The sequence below is a fragment of the Podarcis cretensis genome, assembly GCF_951804945.1.
Source record: "Podarcis cretensis genome assembly, chromosome: 7".
NCBI lineage: Eukaryota > Metazoa > Chordata > Lepidosauria > Squamata > Lacertidae > Podarcis > Podarcis cretensis.
The window spans coordinates 57,994,950-58,020,873 of NC_137176.1; the positions used below are offsets into that span (position 1 = coordinate 57,994,950).

Here is a 25,924-nt window from a genome sequence, read left to right on the forward strand (position 1 = left end):
TCTCCCTTGCGTTCTGAGTTTGAGTGTCTTCAAAGCTCACGACACCTTAGGTAAAGGCTGTTCTCCAACTGGAGCGCTCACAGGCCAGTGTTTCCCAGTTGTCAGTGTTTATACTACATTTTTTTAGATTTGCCTTGAGACAGTCTTTAAACCTCTTTTGTTGACCACCAGCATTATGCTTTCCATTTTTAAGTTCGCAATAGAGTAGTTGCTTTGGAAGACGATCATCCGGCATCTGCACAACATGACTAGTCCAACAAAGTTGATGTTGAAGAATCATTATGTCAACACTGGTTATCTTTGCTTTTTCCAGTACACTGATATTAGTTCGCCTGTCTTCCCAAGTGATGTGTAAAAATTTTCAGAGACACCGTTGATGGAATCTTTCGAGGAGTTGGAGATGGCGTTTATAAGTGGTCCATTTTTCACAAGGACCTCACACACAATGAGTGTGTTAATTACTTTATTATTTTATTCTTGAGGTGAGGCAAGCAATACCCCAAACTCTGTTTATGGCATTTGATGTGTGGTGGTATACTCAATGAATGGTGTATTTATTTACACTAAAAGGCAGGATATAAAGTGCTCTAATAAAATCAATAAATGTGATTTGTTCGTCTTTCGGGTGCCACAAAATTCTTTTGTTGCTTTTCCCCCCACAGACTCACACATCAACCCCTCAGGTCATTGTTTCAGGTTGTGGTCATCTATGAATGAGCATTCGTGTGTTTATCTCTGCTGCTGTTTGGTTTTATACCACATATACATTTTATTGTTGCATTGATTTTGGGGGTTGTATTTTAACTTTCGATGTCAGCCATCCAGAGAACACTGGTTATGGAATGGCATGGAAATAAAATGAAATGGCCCTCATTGGTGCTTTGGGGCAAGGTACATTATCTCAGCTTCAGCTTCCCATGTGTAAAAATAAAATTATTTTTAAACTATAGAACTAATCAAAGTCTTAATAATGGTTAAGAATAAGGACATCAATGGTTGGCCTCTGAAGCAGCACTTTAATGTGATAATACTCAACAGTAATAATACTTATGAGTGACAACTTCAGTGCTTGCACTGTGAAACAGTCTCGCTACGCAGAATAATAGTAATGGCTGGTGGAAAGCAGCCTAATTCCTCCTCACAAGGACAATATATTCACCTTCTTTCAAATTCTATAAGCCTGAAATAGTTAAAATGTTTGTTAGGGAGCTGGGGAATTGCAGGAGCCAGTGTAGTGGGGGCAGGAATATGTTACACTGCTAAACTTATTGTTATTGTTTGTTAAATTTGTATACCACCGTTCATCAGCAGATCTCAGAGCAGTTCAAAATATAAGAACTTCTAAACCACCATGACTGAGGTGACCCTGTTTCAAATCTGTCATACATAGCAGGGCTGTGCACTGCCCCTCCCCCAATCCATTTCAGGGTCTGATTCAGCACCTCGGATTGGGCCCAATCTGTCCCAGGCTTAGCCCAGGCCCCAAAGTAAATTGAGGACCTTGCCCAGTCCTGTTTAATTAGGGTTTTAAATCCTAGTTAAACATGTGGTTAGCAGTGGGAAGAAGGAGCAGAAGGAGACACAAACACAGACTCTCACCTGTGTCTCCTCCCCCACCTTCCAACCACATGTTTAATCAGGGTTTTAACCTCTAATTTAACATGTGATCATTGGAAAGGAGTGGGGGGGGGAAGACTGGTGAGAGTCTCTGCTTGCATCTCCCTGCCCCCCCCCCATGTTTAATTGGGATGTCGTTTAGTCATGTCTGACTCTTCGTGACCCCATGGACCAGAGCATGCCAGGCTAATTTGGGGCAATCTGGGACTGCCTCAATCCAAAACAGGAAAATCCCAAAACCACCCAAATCAGCTTGATTTGGTTCATGAGGCTTCTTTGTAGTTCAAGCCTAGCTCCTGAACAAATTGCTGAATGCAGCTTTTACTTTGCACTCTCTGATTCAGAGGAGAAGAGCCCTGTAGGTGTACAAAAATGACTGCTGAACTTTGGATGGAAATACACGTTATCTCTTTCCTTTCAATCTCTCACACACATACATACAGAGAATAAAATAATAGGGTTAATGAATCAAATAATGGTGAAGAGAATGAGAATGCCAGGATGCCACATAATTTTATTAAATTATACTCACTTATTTCAGTACAGATCTTTGGGACCTTTATGGATGGGAAGGGATGGGGTTTTTCACAATACGCAAACTTGATTTCACAGGGTCCAAAATTATTCTAAATGGAACTGGGACTGATGTATCCGCTTTCCCTTACTATGTTATGCAAAACCAGAGTTGGTAAGAATTTATATGGAGGCTCAACAATTGAAAATTGTCACCATATTGGTTCTTCCCCTCCCCCCCCCCAAAAAAAGAAGCCCTTACTATTTTTGCTGTTTTAACACCAGGCACATAGCTTGGGGCCTTCTTCCCCTGACTGTGGTCTCCTGCTGTTTTCTTGGCTTTTTGTCTGAACTGGCCCCAGGGGGGCCTCTCTCGCTCTCTCCTCTCCCCACAACCTCAGCTGTGGGGCTGTGAACTCCTTGCACCGGTTCTCCACGCTGAGGCAGAATGTGTGCAGGACACACTTCCTCTATTGAACACGCCAGTAACACTCAGATAAATGGGATTTGACATAGAGGAGGAGCACCATCCAACTCTTTATAAATGGGCTATTTCCCCCCACACACACACACACAACTATAGAGATCTTGTTTAAAAATGTAAATAAACTAGCAGTTTGCCATTGAGTTTTCATTCACAACACTCTGTTTACAGCAGATATCCTGGATGCTTCCACGTGTCTTTATGAATGTCACACTACTGTATTTTTATTTTAAATAATATCATCAGCTCAGCAGCCATTAAGAGATTGTGATATTTCTACAGCTGCTGTTAGCTTTTGGCTCAGATATTTGGGGAAGTTTCAGTCCCTGCCTTGCCCAAACTATCTGTGGTAAAAGCAGTAGCAGCAGGATCTCATATGACAGAAAATAAATATGTAATGTGGCAAAAGGAGAAACTCCCATCTCCATTCCCCCACTTTTCCCTTCAAGGTATGTTCTCGGTTGAAGGGGGGGACACACCAAAAGATGCAGGTCAAAAGCAGAAATAAACATTAGCTAGGACATCAGATGTTCTGGCTGCCCACCCCCTGCATGACTGACAAGCTGTCGAGTCCTGATGTCACCATGGGGTCTGTATTATTCCTCGAAAACATTCCTGTTTTGTTTTACCCCTTTTGTTCCAGTTGTGTTGTATGCTAGAGGGCAGCCAGAAGTATCCACATCTGCTGTGTGCCCCTGTGTGTGTTCCTGTTGACCAACATATAAGCCTTCCTCATTCTTCCCTATCACTTGTCATGCCTCAAGCTTTTCCTCCCTCCATATATTGCTCCTTCCCATTACTGCTCTAGTCCACATGAGCCTCAGCCCTTACAAATGACAATTTTACCTCACAGGTCAGCATCAATCTGTGGCAAATGCTTTCTTATTTCATAATTTAATTGTTTCCTAAAATGTATATACCACTTGATGGTTAAAAAACAACAACACCCTCAAAGCAGTTTTCTCACCCCTTGTAAAGATACTGTTTTCCAACCCACACTATTTTATAGAATTGTTGTGAAGCCTGAATGCTATTCTTGGCTCCTTGGAGGAAAGGCAGGATACAAACAACGTGATTTCTATGAAATCTTAATTTCACCACTGGAATAAATTAAAGAGAATTAAGTGAATCTATGCAAATATGCCTGGCTGGCATAATTTATTGATGAGAGCTTTTGTGCGTTCTAGTCACAAAAGTCAAAGAGAGTGCAGAGCAGAGCCAATGGTGGGCATGATCAATTTCCTATCGACCTAGATAAGAGATGGTGTTCAGGAACAAGCCCCTGCATTTAAACAAGGCTCATTAGGCCAGGTGGAGTCAACATGGTGCCCTCCAAATGTTGTGGCCTACAACATCCATCATTCCTGACCATTGGCCATGCTAGCTGGGGTTGATGGGATTCACAGTTCAAACATCTAGAGGGCATCACATTATCTAGTTCCCATATTTGGAATATCAGTATCCTGTTAACTTAAAAAAACCCCAAAACAGGCTGTTTTCATTTTTTTGCGTATGTCCTTCAGCACTGAATAATACGGCTTTCCCTCAACCACCTGCCATTTGCTGACAAGCTTGTGGTGCATTTGAATTATTATTATTATTATTATTATTATTATTATTATTATGCAGCTTTTGTACTCACCATTCAGCATAAGGCCTCAGGGTGGGTTACAGCAATATAAAAACACAAGATTATAACCAGTTCAGTGGTACCTCAGGTTAAGTACTTAATTCGTTCTGGAGGTCCGTTCTTAACCTGAAACTGTTCTTAACCTGAAGCACCATTTTAGCTAATGGGGCGTCCGGCTGCTTCCACGCTGCCGGAGCACAATTTCTGTTCTTATCCTGAAGCAAAGTTCTTAACCTGAAGCACTATTTCTGGGTTAGCAGAGTCTGTAACCTGAAGCGTATGTAACCTGAAGTGTATGTAACCCGAGGTACCACTCTTTTTCAATCAGAAGAATCACATGGATCCTACAAACCATAGTTGTCAAAGACCATCATAAAGAGGTGGACCTTAAACCTAGGAAGGAAGTTATACAATGAAGGTACCAGATGCACCTCTGAGGGGAGGAAATTTCATAGCTTAGAGGCTGCCACCGGGAATGCCCTCTCTGAAATTTGACATTGGGAATGGCTACAGGCAGCTTTCAATCAGTCAATAGTGGTGTCAGATAGGATTGCCAGGTTCCAGTACAGAGCCCCTGCCTAACATTTTGAGAGCCCTAAGTTAGTGACCACTGATCAGCCAGGGCTGGCTTCTTCACATTTGAGTGGCCTTTGGAATAGACCTACATGCACACACCTGGGAGGCTTATCTGAATATTCACACTGACAAGAGCACTGGACCCACATGGCTAGATTTGCCAGAACCACCATTTTAATTCCCTTACACAATAAGTGCATACGGTACCGCATAGTGAGGAAATTAAAAATGAGATTGGCAAGTACAGTCACATTGGCTTGGCACTCCTGTCAGCACTGGACAAAAATAAAAATGAAAGGGGGTGGTACAAACCAGACCTGTATCTGTGATGATGGGTCTTATCATTTTCATGAGGGTGCTTCCTTTCCAAGACTTATTTTGCTCTTTTCTATAGTTCCGTTACTCACACACCAGTTCCGTTACTCACACACCAACAGGGATGTGGAAAGAGTGGTTGAAGGACCTCTGGGAGTCATACAGTGGTACCTTGGTTCTCAAACTTAATCCGTTCCGGAAGTCCTTTCCAAAACCAAAGCATTCCAAAACGAAGGCGCGCTTTCCCATAGAAAGTAATGCAAAATGGATTCATCCATTCCAGACTTTTTAAAACAACCCCTAAAACCGCAATTTAACATGAATTTTACTATCTAATGAGACCATTGATCCATAAAATGAAAACAATAATCAATGTACTGTACTATAAAATAAATAAGACAGTATTGTAGATGATAAAAATTAAAATGATAGTCATTGTTTGGATGGGTTGGATTTCGGCAGTCACACAATCAATCAATCAATCAATCAATCAATCAGTAGCTGAACTGGGTTCCACACAGTCACCAAAACAAATTAACTAAAAAAAAAGCCACAAAAATGCAAAATAAATAGCAAAAACAAATGTGCCAAACTTAATCCATTCCAGAAGTCCGTTTGACTTCTGAAATGTTCAAAAACCAAGGCACGGCTTCTGATTGGTGCAGGTGCCCTGGAAACAATAGACGACAACCGCACCGGACATTCAGCTTCTGAAAAACATTCGAATACCGGAACACGTACTTCCAGGTTTTCAGTGTTTGGGAACCAAGGTACCAATGTACTACAATTTACCGTAAGAGCCAAGCTTTGCGGCTGCTGTTATTCCAGCTCCCAAGTAACATTGTCTCCCCCTTTCTTTCCCACCTTCCTTAACAGCTGCTTCTATCTGGAAACAATGTGACTTTCTTGTTATCCAAGCAAGCTCTTGTGGTAAGATTTTGTTTTACCGCAAGAGGGGCAACTTTAATTTGATAGGTTTAAAAATAAAAAGCCTATACAATATAAATAATCCCAGTGTTTTAATATGGAAAACTGGGGACAGTTGTATGCCAAAAAAAGCATAATAACGCAAAGTTGCAGGCTCAGTCCCTGAATGCATAGCTGCATATTCCTGCATTGCCAGGGGTTGGCCTAGATGATCGCCAGGGTCCCTTCCAAATGCACAGTCCTATGAATGTTCTATATCAAAATAAGCTTTGGAAATCATTGAAATGTCAAGCTACTCTGATAGCTTTTGGATGTTTGTTGTTTTAAAGGGGGGCGCTAGTCTAGCCACTGGAATGGTCATCTAACTAATAATAATAATAATAATAATAATAATAATAATTTATTATTTATACCCCACCCATCTGGCTGGGTTTCCCCAGCCACTCTGGGCGGCTTCCAACAAAACACCAAAATACAATAACCTATTAAACATTAAAAGCTTCCCTAAACAGGGCTGCCTTCAGATGTCTTCTAAAAGTTTGGTAGTTATTTTTCTCTTTGACATCTGGTGGGAGGGCGTTCCACAGGGCAGGTGCCACCACCGAAAAGGCCCTCTGCCTGGTTCCCTGTAACTTGACTTCTCGCAGCGAGGGAACCGCTCTTAACCAATGAATCAAAAGCAGCACATTTCCCCCATTGATCCAAACGGGCTTTGCTTAGGACTGTGCTACTAGTCAATCACTTGCTTAAATTTACATACAAACAAAAACAATAGTTTCAAAAGGGGGGAAGGGCATTCTGTGTTTCTATATGGCAAATGCACATGTCACAGCAGGCGCCCTCTTAAGAGAAGAATCCTCACCTATGTGGGAAAGAAAGAATGCCTTTTCTTGGACGACACCTACCCCACCGTTTTCGTACTGGTAGGGAGAAGTACCACTGCTCAGTCATAGAGCACTTTCCATGCAGGAGGTCCCGGTTTTAATCCTTTGCATCTCCATTTCAAAAGGATAGTGGGCAAGACCTCTCCTAGAATCAATTGAAATACTCTGATGGATTAAAAGGTGCCCCCCACCAAATAACCAGGCAATAGATTCTCCAAAACACTGGGTGGGGGTTTGATTTTAAATATAAGTTATATTTATAATGGTAAGCTGCCAGTCAGAACAGGTGAAACTGGACCAGCTGAACAAATAGCCTGACTTGATTTAAAGCAGCTTACCAGGTTAAATAGATTAAACAAAAACAAAAACAGCATTTTAGGAAATCTGTTGCCTTTGCAATTGGAAGCATCTTTTTTTAACCCGTCAAAGTATTTTAACTGATTCAGGCGGCTATACCCACTAACCAGGGAGTAAGCCTTATTTAGCTCTATGAGACTGATGTAGAGCTGGATAGCTCAGTCAGTAGAGCATGAGACCCTTAACCCCAGGGTGGTGGGTTTGAGCCCCATGTTGGGTAAAAGATTCCTGCATTGCAGGGGTGAGACTAGATGACCCTATAGTTTTATGATTCTATGACTTCTGAGTAGACATGTATGGGATGCACGGCAGTCTAACCAATTAATCCAGTGATAGCACAACTCTATACACATCTACTCTGAAGTCAGTCCCATTGAGAACAAATAATGTGTTTTCTAGGATGATACCTTGACACAACTTTTATACTAGAGGAAGGACCTTAGCTGAGTGGCAGAGCACATATTTTTTTATGCAGCTTTGATCCCTGCCATCTCCATGAAATCTATTAAAGTCATTCACAAACAGCACAATGAGTAACTCTGTGAGACACTTCTGAGCAGATATGTGTAGGATTCTACTGTAAACGGCATATTCCTACTGTCCACCAGAAACTAAGTTTCCCCACCATTTCATGCCTTATAAAAAAAATTTAAAACACATTCAGATGGTTAACATCTAAATTCAACATTTTCAACACTTGGTACAATCACCTAATCATGACTTTGTGCGCATCTTTATTCCAATGCTACTTGATTAATGACACTTTCTATGAATCAGAAATGGGTAATTTATGTCACTAGAGAATTGTGTAAGGATATTGTAATATATGAGGAGCCTTTCTCCCTTTCTGCTACAAGCACTCCCATACATCCCTATGGAACAAGTATAGCCATTCCTCCCAGCATCAAGAGTCTACACTTTAAAGTTGATGAGGCCAATGATAGAATACCGTACTCCACAGCATGAGAAAATGTGGTAGAATTTGACCTTATAAAATGGCATATTAATACAAGTAAGGGGGGGCAATCTTACTAATTTAGGAGAACATGTGAATGTTATTCAAATATAACACTTTGCAAAACCTAACCTTGACATTTTCCTTTTCTCTGTCAGCAAACCAGGGAAAAGTTGCCCATTATCTAAGATAATATTAGCTCTAAATGGTATGTCAAAGAGAATCTCATTCTGGTACCATGCATTAAATTCACACCAGGCTACCCCCCATTTAAATATACTGCAATCTGTTCCCTGTACTACAACATATGAAAATGAATGGGAAATTGTGTATACCATTATAGTAGAATTTACTGATATGGTAACTTGCCTTTACAAAAAAAAGGAGGAAAAAGAAGAAAAGAAGAAAATCTAAGTTAAATAAACATATATTCAAATCACCCACCCGAAGCCATATGCTGAAGTAGAATTTGACATTTATCAACATTAAATGAGAAGGTTAAATGTTGTGATTAACTGTCACAGTTATTCTGTGGTACACATGAGAAGGAAGTCAGTGGGAGTTTGGGAAGACAAGGAATGCTGGATCAAAGCTTCCAAATGCAGAAGATTAACAGGAAAAATATGAAGATTTACTGAATTAATGCACACTCTGTGTACCAAACCAACAAAGAGTTTCAAAACAATAGGGCTCTTTTTAAAAACAAGTACCTATGAAAGCAACTGATCTTCTAAAAGAATGGCATTACAGATGCCACAATCCTGGGTGTAATAGGCTTGGGTTGTATTTTGGAGGGTCTTATTAATTCCTTTGGAGAATGACTTGTAAAAGAATTATTCATCCTCCCTGTGCATAAATTCTAAAAAATAAAAACAATTCACAGTACATATCGAAATTATTTTCAAAGTCTATACAGAGAGGAGAGAATACAAAACTTTTTCCCTCCCCAGACTACATTTGAAAGCTTGTCAGCACTCAGCATTAAGGCCTTTAATCCCAGGCTCTAAATAATTTAGATAACACTTGATTACTCCTTTACTGAAATGTCAACTTCTGCAAAATCTGAGGAACACAATCCTGAGAGGACAAAAAAGAGGAGACAGACAATGTTACTACTGTAAGCAGGGAGGCGAATATCTCATAAATGGTGCAAGTCTTGGGGTTCCCAGTGTGAATGAGGGGAAATCCTTAGGTGGTGTCATAAAAGATCTTCCTTGTCTTCATCAGTAAAGCCCTGAGTGTGGGCCCCTGCAGTCCAAAAAAAAACCCCTGAATATGCATACCACAAAGAATCCCATCTAGATAATTGTGCAGATACTTTCTTTCAAGTTTATCTGAGTGCTTTTACCTGTTTAGCGATACCACCCTGATTCACACATTTTTTTTTTCTTTTTAGAAATTATTTAATAAAAAATATCCTCCACCGTTTTGTAAATTGAAAAGAATCCTTTTAAGAAAGCAAGTTCTCCCACACCCCAGAATAAATCATTTGAAAAGCATAAGTTACCCCACCCTAAGATGCACAAGGGATTCAATTTGTACAGTCTCTTCACAGGTACAAATTGCTTTCTTCCACTCAGGTACATATAAGACTCTGCCCTTTAACAACTGCAAAGCCTGGGCAGTTTAGTCTGGCAGAGAAAACTATCTATTCCCCCTTTTTTTTTCCCAAAAAGAAAATAAGAAGAAGCTATCTTGCTTCCAATCAAATTAAATGTGCTGTAGAATTCTGTGCATGCTTACTTGGATGTAAGCCCCACTGACTTAGTCCCAAGTGTGCACATGATTGCTCCTTTACAACTCAGTCCTATCTCTGTTTCCTCAGAGGCAAGTCCCACTTTGTTGAATGGTGCTTACTCCCAAATAAGTGTGCATAGGACTGCAGCCTTAACCATGCCCTTGAAGGTAAATTCAGTGGGACTAACCTCTCATGAATTGCATTTAGGAGGGAGAAACAGTAGTACCAAATTTATTGTTTTAAAGGGGGGGACCTCTCATGGGTTTGATATATAGGCATCGACAAGTTATTATACCCATACATTGCAGATTATATAGAGACTTGCTTTCTGGGCAATTCAGTAAATCCTTCACCTTAAAATAAATTTGAACTTTTAAAAAATACCCAAACAAAGAAACAGTCATTTATACTTTAAAGCATGAATCATAATCACATATCATAGAATCATAACACTGTAGAGTTGGGAAGGTCTTTTGCCATTTCTGCTCATAGAGAAATAATTTCCCCACCATTTTAATGTACAAAATAGTCTCTTCAGGTTAGTAGCAAGCATTCTACACTGGACAGTACTAGGCATCACAAACTCCAGCCAGAGTCAATTCACTATACTATGAAAGAAATCCTCAGACAACTTCAAGAATGACATCTAATCCATCAGCTCTAAAGCACATGGCCCAGTTGCGCGCACACACACACACACACCCAAACCCCTTTCCATTTTTAACTCCCTCACCAAAGTAGATGCTCAGGAAGCAGCTTTCCCTTCCAGGATCAATCTCAGCTCCCAGCTAGGCCTGGACCATTTGACCTAAAGGCATCCTTACTTGCAACAAAGTCTCCATCATCTTCAGAGCCAAGGAAAGAGAGAGAAAGAATGAGAAGGCCAGAAACAGGGGGAGAAAAGTCCAGTTCTCTTGTGGTCTGAGCTGGAAGCTTTGTTATGATAAAAGGAAAGGGGGGTGGAAAACTTTGGTCCAAAGTGCCAATGGGAGATCTTGCTTTCAGGAGGGCCTGTTGAGGGTGTGTGTGTGTGTGTGTGTGTGTGTGAGAGAGAGAGAGAGAGAGAGAGAGAGAGAGAGAGAGAAAGTCTTTCTTCAACTCTGCTCTTCTTGTTTCCAAAAGGGGCCTCTGGTCAGTGCTGATTAACGGGGGGGGGGGGGGCTGGATTGTGTGTGTGTGTTGTTGTTGTGAAGTGTAGAATAATAGGAGATGGCCGGTGACCCAGCAAAGCCTTAAAACCTCATGCTACTTTATTGTGGCAAGCTGAGAAAGAGGGCTTTAGGACGGAGACCCCAAGCACTGACCCGCACGCATCCTGCGGATTGCCTATTCATTCCCTCAGCCTTCCAGTCGCCCATTGTTTGCCAAACAACAACGGAGATTTCACACAGAATGTAAAGCCCCTTTTCACATCCCGGTCAGAAAGGGAATTTTTGCAGCAGCCCTGGACTTTTCTTTTTCTTTTTGTCCGCCTCTTCCCCCCCCCTCCCCCTTTCCGCGATGGCTGTTAGCCTGGATTTTCTAGAAACAGATTCAGAATGGGTGATTCCCGCGCCTCCTACCCTCCTACCCCGCGTTTACATCCCTCAGGCTTTTTGAATTCAGCTCAAGCAAAGCAGGATGTTGTTGTGCCTTTCCAGGTCAAAATGGTGCGCTGCCGCTGCTGCAGCCACAAAAGGGCCTCTCTAATGCTTCGTTGGGAGGGAGGCAAAGCCGAGGCCTTCGCCACTGTTTCTTCTTGACTACCTCATTTCCATCGACAGCACTAGCAACTTGGAACAAGAGTTTACTTTGCCTAGCTGGTGCGCGCGCGCGTGTTTTGAAGAACACAGGGGAGAGAGACCACTAGAGACCATTATTTTAATCGTAAACTTTACTCACTCATTCGGTTTTTTTTTTTTTAATCTGGCAAGGCAAAACCTGACTTCTCATTTCTTTTTCCCCAAAAAAGGAAGAAAAGCAAAGAGTTATTCTGCGGCAGGCAGTTAAAGCAACAACGACACCTGCTCCGCTCTCTTATTTACTCCGCAGTAAGTCCCGTTGATTTCAATCAGATTTACTCCCAGTTCATAGGGCAGCCTTCCAAAACTCTCCCTTGGCTGACCCAGCAGGTTCAAACCACGTGCCTTGATTCGGACCTGCTTTTATGGAAGCTGATACGTTTCCTGTTAGAAGTAACCCCCATTCAGTTCAATGGGACTCACTGCCTAGATTGCAACCTAAGTGGCGCTTCGTCTCCAGCTCGGTAGCCAGAGGCGAGCGCGGTATTACTGTACTGAGCACAGAAACACGCGTCCACTCAGAATGTGCACCCGTTTGTGAGCGACTCCAGGCTGGGTTTTAAATCCTCGAGTTCAGATCTTTCTTCCCTTCCTTTCCCCCCGTTCTTTTCTTTTGGGAAGTGGTTGGAAAAGGCAGGGCGCGCCGTTTATTTGTGTGAGATTTCGTAACAGCTGTATCACTCAACAGCAATTTCTCCTTTTTCAGTTTATCCCACCCCCACCCCCATTGCCATAACGTTTACATCCGTTTGGCGTGGATCTGGGACCAAGACGGGAGGCTGAAGGTAGGCGGAGAGAAAAGCGATCACGAGGGAGAAGTCGACAAGGTCGAGTCAGGGAGAGAAGAGAGAGAGAGAGGAAAAGCCAGTTTGGTGACGTCTGAGAGCGACAACAAACACTGGCCGTGCAATGCTAGACGTGTCATCTCAGAAGTGAGACCTTTTGAGTCCAAGGGGTGTTAAGCGTGTAAAGGATCGCAAAAGGGTGGAGAGATCAGGGAAATAGCACCAAAGGCCAGCACATTTCAGTCCAATGGATTTCAAGGGGAGGCGGACACGAGCTTCACTCTCGCATCAAATCGAATTGATCTCAAAAGCGCTTCGACTTCGGCCCACGAGCGTTGCCCAAGTATTGATCAAACTACTCGAAATAATATCACTGCCGCTGTTGCTACTTCCAATCCTCGAGATGGGGTCATTAATGATCTTCCAAACTTCCCAGACACAGGAAAAGCGAAGTGAAGAAAATTAAGCAATGTGAACGTTTCTTTCTGCCCACCCCGCCGTCTGAGAGGCTCCTTGGGTGTTGAGTGTTTTTCAGCCGCTCAGTAAGGTCTATCAGCATTGTTCCCATTTTACAGGTGAAAACCCGAGGCTTTCCTAAAGCCGCCAAGGGAGAAGTGAAACGCACATCCTCCCTCCCAACTTGCGAACTGTAGTTTGCTCCTGGGAGATCTACAGTTCCCAGCACCCTTAAGAAACTACAGTTCCTCCCAATCTTTGGGTGCGTGTCCTTTAAAGTGTGCGGTGGGGGTTGGGGTGTCTCAGGGTGCCTTGGGGACCCGAGTGCGGGAAGAGACTGGGGTGCTTATGGTTTCTGTCCGCCGAATGGGCTGGGGAGACAAAGGGATGGAGCTGGTGGTCCACACACGTTGGTTGCCTTTCTTTGCACTTTTAGCCTAGCCTAGGATTGGATGGCTTGGAGATCCACCGCAAAGCTAAGGAAGGGAAGAGGGAGGGCCAAGGCGTCCACTCACTCCCCCGCGCGTAGTTCTCCCTCTCCCCTATTGATATGCTAATATCCCTTGTGACGACATCACAAAGAACACCTTGGGCTCCGAGCGCTCTTCTCCCGCCCCCTAGCGCGGCCCTGTCCGGAGAAATGCCTCGCTGGTTGTAGCAGGCATTGAGCTATAGGCGCTGCCTCGGAATCGGAATAAGGGGACGGGAAACTCGTTCAAATCCCCACCACCGGTCACGTAGGCTGGGTTGCAGTGCAGCTAGGAACTATAAACAATGGAGCTGGCCTGGAATTCAAAGTGGGGCAGCTCACAGTCAGCGGCAAATTCTGGAGTGCAGGCGCTCTTCGTGTCCCCACAATAAAGTCCCCATAGCCGCGCCCTAGACAAACCGTTACCAACTATGACTAGTGCAGACAGTGTGGAATCAAGACCAAGTCAGGTTTTAATCTCACTCCCACTTGGTTTAACACAGCCTAATGAGGAGCTCTGGAGAACTCGAAAGCTTGGTCATAATAAAAAGGACTTCTTTCTTTTTTGGGATGTTTCAAATTAAAAGGGGCAGTTTAACCTTTAACCCGCAGCTACGCCAACGTAGCCAGCCTCTTCCTCCGCTTAGCTTCTTGGGGCGCGGGAAATTGCCCGGGGAGATGGCATCATCATCTCAAGAGATGACATCATCACTACAAGAGACGGAGCAATCGCTCCAGGAGATTACGTCACAGCCCCTGCTCTAAAATGAAATGTTCCACTACACCACTGCGGCAGATCCAGAAACCGTGGAATTCATGGGAGGCTTCGCTACTGATTCCACGAGGAGATTATTGACAGCCAAAAAGGAGTTCTAATCTCCAGGCAGAATTTTTCAACACTATTTCAACTATTTCCTCCCCAACACACACCCCCAACTTGGTCTCTGACACTGCACACATCTGTCCCCCACACCATAAAAAAAACCATTAAAAAACCCATTCGATCTGGATGTACCATTCTGAGTGAATATTCTTCTCATTTGTTTGAAGGAGGAATAAATGCAAGCCCCTAATATTAATTCCATTTTATTTTAATTTATTTGGCCTAGCATCTCCGGAAAGGGCTGTGAATTGCTATCAGAACGGAACCATTTCCTACACGCCAAGTGTTTTTAATAGTAGATACGATCGCTTCCACTTTCCTCGTATCTTTCCGTTAGGCCTTAGGTAGTCCGGACAGCTGGATGCTCGCTATTAACCAGTTTCTACCACGAGGCGAAGAACTCGAAGAAACTGTAATCTCCCCTCGGAGATCCACGGGCACCTGGCGACCCGTCCCTTCTTAACCCATCATCTTCAGTTGCCTTCCGGCATGGCTTGACCCAGTGAATTTCCACCAAGCCATAAGCATAAGCGCCATTCGAGATCCGTCTAGCCGCGTCTCCCTTCCTTCCACGTATTTCATGTCGTTTACTTAAAAACACCCAAAGGTAACATGAGGTCTGAGAGAGAAAGACAGAGAGAAATCATGACTAAAACTAGAAAATACATGTGCGGCGGGGGGGAGAGAGAGAAGGGAGGGGGGAGAGAGAGGTGGAGGATTAGATTCCTTCATTTCGTTTTGGTAATCCTAAATACAGCTATCTCTGGCTCTTTAATCTCCCCTAGAGTCGGATTAGGACCCATTTGAGCTAGGACAGTTGGAATCTGCTGACGGGAGGGGTGGCGGCAAAGAAAGCACCAAGGGGGAAATTTTATATAACCAAGGCTTAGAGACACCCCTCCCAAGGTGTGGGGGGAGAGAGACATCTCCCTGGTGACCTATCCTACGCAATGGACCAGCCTGGGAGGAAAGGCATGCACTGCCCTTCCTTAGGGTCATGCGCGTTATTAACAGAGAGAAGGTTTGCTTTGGAAACATTGACAGCCCCAGAGCTCCTTCTATCCTTGTCTCCCCCCGCCCCAAGGCCAGCCCGCTTCAGGAAGCTCCTCGATGCCCAAGGAACTACACCGGAGTCTTTTTAGCATCTCATTTCCCTGCCTGTTGACAGAAGACTCTCCCGCCCCGGAGTTCCCTGCCTCCACATTAGCAAGGCAGGCGGTCAATCGGCATTGGGGGGGAATAATCCGCAAAGGGAAGAGCTTCCAGTTCCGAAAGGCCGGCGGGCGGGAGGAGGGGCGCTGTGCCTAGGAGCCCTTACCTCTGCCTTGAGTGCACGTGTCTTTTCTGCGTGTGTGTGTGTTACTATGGCTCAATACTGTACATCAATCTTGCATTTTTAATAATAACAACAAAACAATCCCCTTATATTTGACTAAAACGTACTCGTTCAGTAAATGTCTGTGGTTCTCAATAAATAAGAGATTAATGTTTTTAAAGGGGAAAACATCCACCTCATTATGTACATATGCGTGTTTTCCTTTAAAAGGTACAGAGCGCAATTTTTTAAAACAACAACAGCAACCTCCTTAAGCGATTGAAATATAAAGACTGCGTGGGGCTCTGCATGAATGTGCAAGACATAAATCTCAAAAGCTGAGCTCCGCTGTTTGATTGCAATGCTACGTTTGTGGGTGACTAGATTAAATAAATATATTTCTAATCCTGGATATTTGTTCGGAATCTAATATCTTGTTGACAAACACGCACCCCTTCTATTTAAGATTAAAGTCCTCTATCTTTTTTTCCTTTTTCCCCTTTGGAAAATGCCTGTAATCCTTTCGGAGAGATTTTGTTGCTTTCCGGACTGTACGGGAAAGTAATTGTGCGGATTGTAGGGTTGTGTGACCTTTGCGGGATGCGGGGAGCATGCGGGGTAGGGTGAGGGAGGTCCGAGGTGGAGAGGGGGGGGCTCAGCAGTTTACACGCATCTCTTGCCTGCGCGCGCGCGCATAACGATAAATTTTCCGACCACTCCAACTCCGACGTGATCTTTTTCAGAGGGGGAGGCAGACACCCATGATTTCATTATGCCAAAGAGAGATGGGAAGGAAGGGAGGGAGGGAGAAGGAGAGGGTGGTAGCAGTGGTGGAAGCGACCCGCATGGAGGACAGGCCGCGGCCATGTAACACATCTTGGAGGCAGCGGCCAGAGCTGCTCTTTTGTGCTTGCAGCAGCCCCCGTGGGGTTGCTAAAGAGGTGCCTGCGAAGTGGGAACCGAGGCCTGATGCCGCTGATTAGGATGCAGGAAGCGACCTGCCCTCTATTGGAAGCGGAGAGGAATGAGGGACGCCGGGTGCGCGCCAGAGGAAGGAGGGGGCGAGCAGCGAGGCGGCGCTGCAGCAGCAGCAGCGCAGCCAACAAGCCGGGGAGGCAGCCGGGGAGGCGAGCAGGCTCCGCTTCCCGGCTGGATGTCAAGCCGACAGCGACCCGCATCTTCCCGGCCAAAGGTGCCGGACAGGCCCTTTTTCTGCAGACCTTCCCTCTGGGCGTACGGACGCGCCTCGTCCTCTAGCGCCTGGGACTACCAACGGCTCCCTCTCTCTCCCTCTCCCACCTAGCCTGACTGACTGACTGACTGACTGACTGACTGACTGACTGACCGCCGTAAGTACCGCTGCAAGAGGCGTCGCTGGCACAACCCGGGCCGTCGCGGGGCTTTGGGGGTTGCCTCTCCGGCCGGGAGGCAAATTCAACGGGAAGACGGGGGGGGGGGCAGCGGTGGCTGCAGGAAAGGCCCGAGAGTCGCGGCCCGCGGGTTGTGGGGCGGGGCGGCGGCAGAGTGAGCCCCCTCACGTGCCGTCTGGGGCCGAGCAGCAGATGGGCAAGTCGAGGTCTGCCTGGGGAGATTATAACCCGACAGGGTGGGGGTGGGGGGCGTCGGTGGAGGCGGGCGGAAAACCACCGGCTGCTGCCCGATCGGTGGGCGCTCAGAGGCGCTTGCTGAGCCGAGTGGTGCGCGGCTGCTTGGAGAGACCTGCGGGCTTGGGTGCGCAGAGGGAGCGGTTCAGCTTTCGGTTGGGACGCCACCATTCAAAATCGTAACAGTAATAATGCGTGTTTTTGTTTGCTTGCTTGCTTGCTTTTGCACGGGGCTGGCCTGCCTTCAGGACTCCCTCCCACCACCGCTTTCTCTTTCTTTCTGCCGCTTTGGTGAGAGGTTCCCCTAAAACCCAGGCAGATCAATGGCCGCCTCGGTCTGTGCCCCCTCCCCGCTCGCCTACACTGGTGTGGGCGCGCGCGTCTCCGGGATCTCTCTCTCCGTGGGGACAATTTCCAAGGTGGCGGTGCTGGCGGAAGGGCAGCGTGAAAGCCTTCCGACGGGCCTTCCTTTGTGTGGTGCTGAAGCTGCGCGCCGCGGCTTTGTGCTGTGATGCCCGGGGAAAATGGCGAGGGGCCATTGTGCTGAGGCCGGGCTTTTCTGGGAGGGGAGGAAGGAGGGAGGAGAGTGAGAGAAGAGGCATCCCTCTCCTAAACCCCACTGGTCCTTTGAAAGGAGCCCCTCGCTCGCTGGAGAGCTGCAAATCTCGCCCTCTGGTTCTCTTCCTCCTCCTGTCAGTGCGGAAGACGCCCATGCATGCCTCGGAGCCGGCCCTGCTTCTTCCACGATGGTGACCCATGCGCAAAAGTCAGCCGGCCCGCCTTGGAGACCAGCGGGGCTGCGAGGCAGCCATCTGTCCTGTTCATGGGGAAAGAGTCTCGGGTTGAGTCTCGCCCCATATCACCCAAGCGGAAGATCACAGTTTTTTAGGGCAGACTGGGAGCTAACTTAGAGAAAGCATCGTCCTATAGTAGGAGGGCGCGAGGGGGGGGGGCAGAATAAGATGCTTTTCCTTTCTCAGACGTTGCGCTCCGCCTGGTGTGGGGGAATTTTGATCGCAACAGTTCACCGCTGTGTGCCGTTTTTCATTTTCAGTAGGAGGCTGAACGCTTAGAGCCAATAAATGGCACACAGTCCGTGCATAAGGAAACGGGTTTGTTGTTGATGCTGCTGCTGCTGCTTTCAGTTAATTGTTACGGACTCGAAAGATATTGCAAAAAATGAGATATTCTGCTGTGCGGAAATAATGACCATCCGGAAGATTGTCCTTCCGGTTTCGTAAAGTTGTAGAAATCCTGGCAGAAATAAGTGATTTATTAAGATCGAAATCTGTGTGCATATGTTTTTTTGCTTAAAATGCTTTGGGTTGTTTAATTTCTTGTAGCAATTTTTAAAATATATTTTTTAAAAGGCTCCACTTCTCCAGAATCGATAATTCTTTTCAGTTCTGTTACTGCCTTTTTTTACGTATTCTATTTATATTCGCATCGAAGTCGTGTATAATTGTTAGACATTGGTGCACCAGTGTTTCGTATAGCCAAGAAGCAGAAAAGTGGTTTCCGTTGACCAACCAATGAATCTCTGCGCGTTTCTGTCTCTACACTCCTTACATCCTGCTGAAATCCGTACTGTAATCTACAGCTTTACTAAAACAACAGGAACGCCCATGATAACTTTTAAAAAAAGTATTCACTTTCTGTTGGCTAAGACAGTATTTATTATATAAAACCTTTCCTTTTAATGTCAGTGTTATTGTTAAGAAAACAAGAATTTATCAGGGAGAAATGTAGCATTAAAAAAAAATTCGCCTTATGACAGCCTGCTAAAACAAAACAAAAAATAAATAAATCGAAACTGTGGAAAGCAAAGCGATGTGCATGCGTTAAAATGGACCCCTTTCTGTCGCTCCTCATAGAGATCAAAACCATGGACAGCGAACGGATATTAAAGTAGGATTATCTCGATGGAATAATAATATCAATATTATCGTCCTGGAGGCCATCATTCCAAGCAGGCATTTGGTGGAACTGCCATTCTTGAACGTCTGTGCTGCGTGTCTTCGTCCCCCCCCCCCCATCCCATCTCATACAGTTGTATAATGTGTCAAACCGTGCAGAAGCACCTCTGCCATGCCCCACTGCAGACTAAGCCGTGAAAGACCATTCTTAAGCAGTTACAAAACCGCACACATTTTTTTTGTCACCAGCCAAAGAAAGCGCTTGTGTGTGTGTGTGTGTGTGTGTTTCTGTATCCTTTCGAATTCTAAGACAAAAGAAAAGATACAGTTCAGTTCTTCCATTAGCTGAGTGACACTGGTATAAATTAAATTGATTTTATCAGCGGCCAACTTCCCCGATTGGAAAAATTAAATGCCACACTGACAGACAAAGATAACACAGGAACGATCTATAGAGCGCAAGACGAAAGGCAGCCTCGCTCCCCTCCCCCCGCCTTCTGTATTGGCGATCTGCTCTTCTCATGACACAAGGGACACGAAGGTCGAGTTTTGCCTAGTTGTCGGACTGGAGTGATTGAAACCATTGTTTGATTCGGAGAGACTGAGCTGATGAGTCATCGACTTTAGAGGAAAGCAAAGCAACAGTCGTGGCTTGAAGGCAAAAAGCGTTACTCTTCGGTTCAAATCAGGCTTTTAAAGCCTTCTCAAGCCTTTTAAAGCCTTCTCAGGCCTTCTAAAACCCGCACAAAGAGACGACACCAAACCCCGAAGTTTCCATCCAAGTCTTTCTCTCTCTCTGGCTATTTGTCACACGAGCTAAGGGTGCAAGGCCTTCAAGAGAGGCAAAAGAGACAGGCTGCCATTTCCATCTCTCAGCAGCAGAGCGACTCCTTATCTTGACTGTGTCAGCACCGCAGCCACAAAGGACACTGCTGTTCTTTCCTGGATTCCTGAAAGCAAATAGATGGTTTCGCCTCCCACCCCCGCTTTTTTTGGGGGGGGGGTTGATTTGCGAAAGGAGGGCTGCAGCTCTGACCTCCTCTGGAATAAACAGTTGAAGGAACTTGGCCCAAAACTTTGGAGGATTTACTTGGGTGTTGACAATCCACCAGGCCGCCCGCATTGACTCTGGCGCAGTGTCACGCAAGTCTACTGAGCGAAAGGTTTGTGGATCGCGCCTCCGAGGCGCTCGCCCTCAGCATCGGTCCTTCCTCTGTGGGCGGTTACAGACAGACAACCCTGTACCACCTTAACTACTGCGTGCGTGTCAGCTCTTGGGAAGTCAGCCGGCTGCCTGACAACCAAATGACCTTAGGGGTGAGGTCTCTGATTTTATTATTACACCTCGTACTTCTGTATCATCCTCGCTAAGAAGTGTTGGGAATTGTGAGACACACCATGGATGCTAAAACAATATGTGGCTAAATGCTGATGTTTGGGTGCTCTGGGTTCTCACTTTGCCAAAGAATGAAAAAAAACCCCCAAAAAACCCCGACTTGTCTGCTGAGATGCGTGTGCCTGCATGTATGGATTCACCCAATTCCAAGTTTGTTCCACCAGCTTGCTGGTACACAGAGGAGAAGAACGTCCTATAATCCTTCCGCAGTAATCTAGAGAATCTACAGCAGTTGCATTAATTACTGGGCAAAACTCTTCTTCTCTTCCCCCTCCCCCCGCCGCTCCCCCCCCCCCTTCTCCTCGTTGCGATGAGGAAGGACTCTGGATTTTATATAATGCAGGCTTAGCTGCGATCAACCCTCCCTGCCCCTCCCCCCGCCTCCTCTCTCCTGCGCCTGGAGTATTTAAAGCAAATCTGTTCTCATTTCATGGAAGGGGTGGGGGCAAGAGAGGCTGGGAGCTCGAGACAGCCTTCTGTTGCTGGTAAATGAGGACACTCTGTGGCAACCGGAGCAGGGCTGCGGGTGAGGGGGTGGGCAGGATCTGTGCTCTGTGGAAAGCAGGGTGTCCTCTTGTCCTCCGGGCCGGATGGAGGCCGCGAGGGGAGGTCCAGCCTCTCCTTTGGGCAGAGATTGGGCGCCGGATGGGGCTGTCACAGCGAAGCGAGGTCGAAGCTGAGGCGGCGTCAGAGAGGCTTTCAGCCCGGGGAAAAGGTGGACCGTGAAGAAGGGCGAAGCGGGAGATGCTCTTCGCGGGGACTTAAGTCGGGCTTTTGGTCCCAGCAGACCCCCAGGCAGCCGGGGGCGGGGGCTGGAGCTCCGGCTGGGGCTCGAACTCGCTGCTGGCTGAGCGCAGGGGCTGCTTTCAAGGACACGGGGAGATGATCAGGACTTTGGGAGCCAACATCTGCCTGCCTGGTGACGTCAGCAGCCCCGTGTAATCCTCTTGTACGGGAGGCAGATGCCTTATTTGTTTGGCTGGAGAGCCATTAATCCCTAATTCTGGAGCAGCGAGCGAGGGGCGCGCACACGCACACCGGACCGCTCCGAACCAAGTTCCCCCCGGAAAAAAATAAACAGAAAGAAAAGAAAGGAGGTCGCCGGCTGCCTTTCCGCGACACACGGCGAGATCAGGCTCGCTGAAGGTTTGCAGGCGATCGATGGATTTTCCTCTGTTTCTTGAGTAAGGGGGGGGCGTTGTGTGTAACTGGGGGGGAAGGGTAACCTTTTTTTCGTGTGCCTGCGCGCGCGCCTTAATACATTGCTTTGTTGCGATTCCCACATGGTGGATTGATGCCTCCCTCGGTTTTGATTTTGTTTGGGTTTTTGTTTGTTTTGTTTTGTTTTGTTTTGTTTTGCACGGGGAGAAAGCAAAGGGTTAACGCCGCTTGGGTCCGAGGCAGAGCTCCGGCAACGTCCTTTGTAGCTGGCTGTCATTGGGGCCGATCCCGCGGTCCTAGTAGCAGTGGGAACTGTGCTGCTTGCGTTCCGAATGGATCCGGATTGTATCTGGATTGCTCCTGCTGCTTGGCTAGAAGGGAACTACAGCCTCTCTCCTCCTCAGACGGGGCAGACCCTCCCTTCCTCCTCTTGCTTTGCCCTCCTGCTTATTTAAATCCCCCATAACCTCCCCCCTACCTCAGCTGCCTTTGTCATTTTCGGCCGTCGGACAGCCGTAAAGTTCAGGCGTCGGTTCCTCCCCCCTTAACCTCTTCGCCTTTGCTTCTCTTTCCTAGGACACCGGGGGGGTATGACGCAGAAGGCCTCCGGGGTGCGACCTGCCCTCCGCCCGCTTGCTCCGGAGTCCGATACCACCAGCCACGAAAGACTTGGGAGAAGAGAGCCACGTCCTTTAACCACCCATTTCCACTGGGATCTGAGTAGAGCGTGGCAGCAGCTGAGCGAAAGCCATTCAGGCGAAACTTCAGAGGCGCCAGTGGGCAGAGGTCGATCTGTCCAGGTTTCGGGCTGGTTTCTTTGATCACTGATGGCCTGTTCCAGCGTCCTTGCAGAAGTCCTCCAGAGTTCAGAGCCACTGCGGATTTGACGCCCGTTGAAACGCTGCCAAGCTCTAACCGTAGCCGTGTTTCTGTTGTTGAGTTGTCTCGCTCTTCCTCCTCCTCTTCCTCCTCCTCTTTCCTCTTCCACTTCCTACGGCACAGTCCCTGTAGCCAAACCAGATGGGCTGTCCCAACTCTCCCGGGAATGGGCAGGTGCTCTCGAGTTAATGTTTTCCGCTTTACAAAGCAAGTAGACACGCATCCTGCCTCTCTCATTGGCGCACATCGCGCTACTCGACTAATATATGTTTATATAGGGTAGATATCCTGAACCCTCCTTTAACAGAGAAAGGATGGAGATGCTTAAATGTCCCTGGTGCGCAGAAATGGCTCGTGTGATGGGAGAGGGGAGGGCAGGCGGAATCCTCTCCTCTTCAGGAGCAATCAGCGCAAAGCCGTGTCATTCTGTGGTCTTAAGAAATTAAAGAGGGGGAAAACGAGCTCGCTACATTAGAGCAGCTTAACTAGGTGGCGTTCGAGGCAATCTTTAAGCAGACTCTTGCCTGGTGGAACTGGCAGATGGGCTAAGGAAGCGGCCTCGAATTTAAAGCCAGGCCCGGAGCATAAAGCGGGGTGCGGGGGGTGGGGGGAGGTGCGCTGAAGATGAGGGCGGGGGTTGCTTTGCCTTCTTTCATCTTAAAGGTCGCTTGCCATTTTGTTCGCAGAGAGAACGTGACAAATCCGAGGCTTTGCCTCTCCGTGTTCACAGCGGACCTTGATTTAATGTCATACAATTAAGGCACGCGGTGAATGCCAAGAGCGGAGCTTGAAGACACCGTGGAAGAGCTGCTTTGACTCCCCCACAGACAGGGTTAGAAAAGCCCCGAGCCAATGCAAATTCTTCTACTCCCATCTAAGGCGCTAGTCCTATTTGTGTGGTGTCGGGCGCCCTATTTCCTCTAGACACCTTGCCTTATCATTAAAGGTGCGGCGGGATGTCTCTTACCCATCACAGGTAGGTTCACAGTTGTTGTTTTTCCAGAGCTTCTTGCCTAAATCATGTAAAGGCGACGGATAAAAAATAAATTCATTTGATAATATGATGGCATCGCTATGTTTGTTGATTATACACTCATCTAGTGTAATCTGCGTCAAGTTAGAGAAGGTCCTGCGGGGAGACACTTCGGTTTCTCAGTATTGTTCTCCACCAGATGGTGGTGAGCTGGAGAATCCCTAGGTTTCTGTCTGCGGGGTGAAAGCTAAGATACCCGTGGTTGCCTTTTTTTGAAAGTGGTATAATATACAGTATCTGCAGAGCATTTCGGTGCTAGAGTGGGTGGGTGATGTGGCCCTTGAGCATCCATTTTTATGGCTGTCTTTGTTTAGCCTGGGCCTAAAACCGCGGGTGAACAAAGGGAGGCAAACCATCACTGTCTGTATACTGGAAACAGGCAGAACCTGACCGCTGTCCACGGTGCTGAAGTCAATTTTGCCGGTAACGCTGGCTGTAGCTTATATTTATTAACGAAACAGTGGCACGAATGCTCTCCGTAGATTTAGGTACACTCGACTGTAGCACTCGGTTTCACTATCTAGTATTCTCTACCACAAAACAGTAGGCTGCAATTCACATCCAAATGAACTTAATGATATATCCATCATGATACAGTATATGGAGTGACTTTCAAGATTTCTTAAGATTATTCGGATATCTAGAATGTTTTCAAAATTTATTAAATAAATGTAGTTTCCTTATACAAAGGAAGGGGTGAAAGTCTTGTGCAGCTACCAATATATTCAAGGAAGGATACCACCTCTTTCCTGAAAATGAGTGGTATGTACATAGCAGGCTAGTTATGGACAGACATTTAATCTAAGTGTGGCTGTTAACTCTCAAATACGCCTAATTATGAGTTAATAGGAGAAAAAAATTACGTCCATGAAACCACTTGATAAGCGGGTCCTATGCTACCAGGGTAAGGAGGATTTCGGACCAGGTATACTCAGATTTTCACTACCAATTGGCAGGACAATATAAATGGTAGCAAACCGTGTTGGTAAGAGTAAATTGCTGGTTGGTAAATAGTCCTCTTCCATTCACGTCTATTTCCTCTTTTTTGGACTGGAATCGGTACTGTAGCTTTTGGCGCAAAGCCTCGGTTTTCGAATTACTGCTCCAGAGTGGGGCCTGAGCGAGGCTGCAGCAACAGCGAAACAGCTATCAGGTAATGGAAGGCCAGGTGCCTCTAGGACACGCTGTTCTTTAATCTGGATTAAAATACGGGAAAGCGGATTACCCGCTTGGTATCTGAACCGGAACACTAGAAAATCCCGATTCTGCAAGCACAGCTGGAGGCTGGTTGGTGCAGGAAAAGAGAAAAATCGCACAGAAAGAAAAGGCGAGTGGGGCCTATCTTGCGAAAACAGCCATTTTAGTCAGGCATCCTTTTCGCTCTCGCTGCATCTATCTGCTGCCAACCTGCTAATTCCCCACGCACTTCCTCAGGAGTAAATCCTAAACACACCCATGGCAGTTCTGCCCCAGATGTTTGCCCGTGAAAGAATTGCGATGGGCTTCTGCTGCAAAATCCAAAACCATCTCCTTTCAAAATAGGCCTATGGATGTCAGTAGGATTTAACTTCCAATGATCCGTGATCCATTTACTTCGGAGCAGTCCCTCCACTTCTCTAAAACAACGCTGGGTAAAGAAGCTTCAGATCACACAGAGGAAATCTGCCTTTTGTAGTAGTACAAAAGTAGTAGTAATTATATTAAATAAAGAAGTCTGGTTTTCAGTAAGTTTGTTTGAAGTTAGTTAGTTTGGAGTAACAAATCTGAATTAACAATCCATCTGAGGGGCAGATCTCCGCTTAGACATTACATTTTTATCACACACACACACAGAGAGAGAGAGAGAGAGAGTTCTCCATCGCGTCTTCAGTCACCTCCCTTAATGTTGTAAACACTCAGCTAGTCGAAAAAGGAACCCCGCCTTATTTTCTTCCCATTGTATCGGAGGTTTCCTTGCATTTCAGATTCGTTGAGCAATGCATTTTGGAAATGTATACTGTAATCGTCTCTTCCCCTACCCCACCTTTCCATATGCTAAACAACAGTGCTCGAATTGTGATGCACCCTACTGACGAGTATTTGACAAGGTTAAAATGATATAAAGAGCCATAACATTTTTTTAGTAAAGAGTGGAAGAGAAGTCATACAGAGATTATTTAAAAGGGTGCTCCTCCCTACAATGACCAAGGCACTGAGAAGACTTCAGATAGTCACCACCACCCCCGAACTGTGATTTTCAGTCGCACTTGT

General features: G+C 46.2%; 2 long non-coding RNA genes across 4 annotated transcripts in view; one reads left to right on the plus strand and one right to left on the minus strand.

The window, feature by feature from the left end:
• The window catches only part of LOC307220680, a 267,382-nt gene extending 256,309 nt beyond the window's left edge, over positions 1-11,073 (minus strand). For 2 of the 3 annotated variants that reach the window (XR_013841033.1, XR_013841034.1), the window contains exon 1: positions 10,730-11,073. This is a non-coding gene — a long non-coding RNA (uncharacterized lncRNA). The remainder of the gene's footprint in view (positions 1-10,729) is intronic. The other variant, XR_013841032.1, reaches the window with a different exon arrangement.
• A 2,586-nt stretch (positions 11,074-13,659) lies between these two features.
• LOC307220690 lies at positions 13,660-16,097 on the plus strand. The gene is made up of 2 exons (XR_013841049.1): positions 13,660-14,977; positions 15,917-16,097. It is a non-coding gene; the product is annotated as an uncharacterized lncRNA (long non-coding RNA).
• Positions 16,098-25,924: the final 9,827 nt, after the last annotated feature.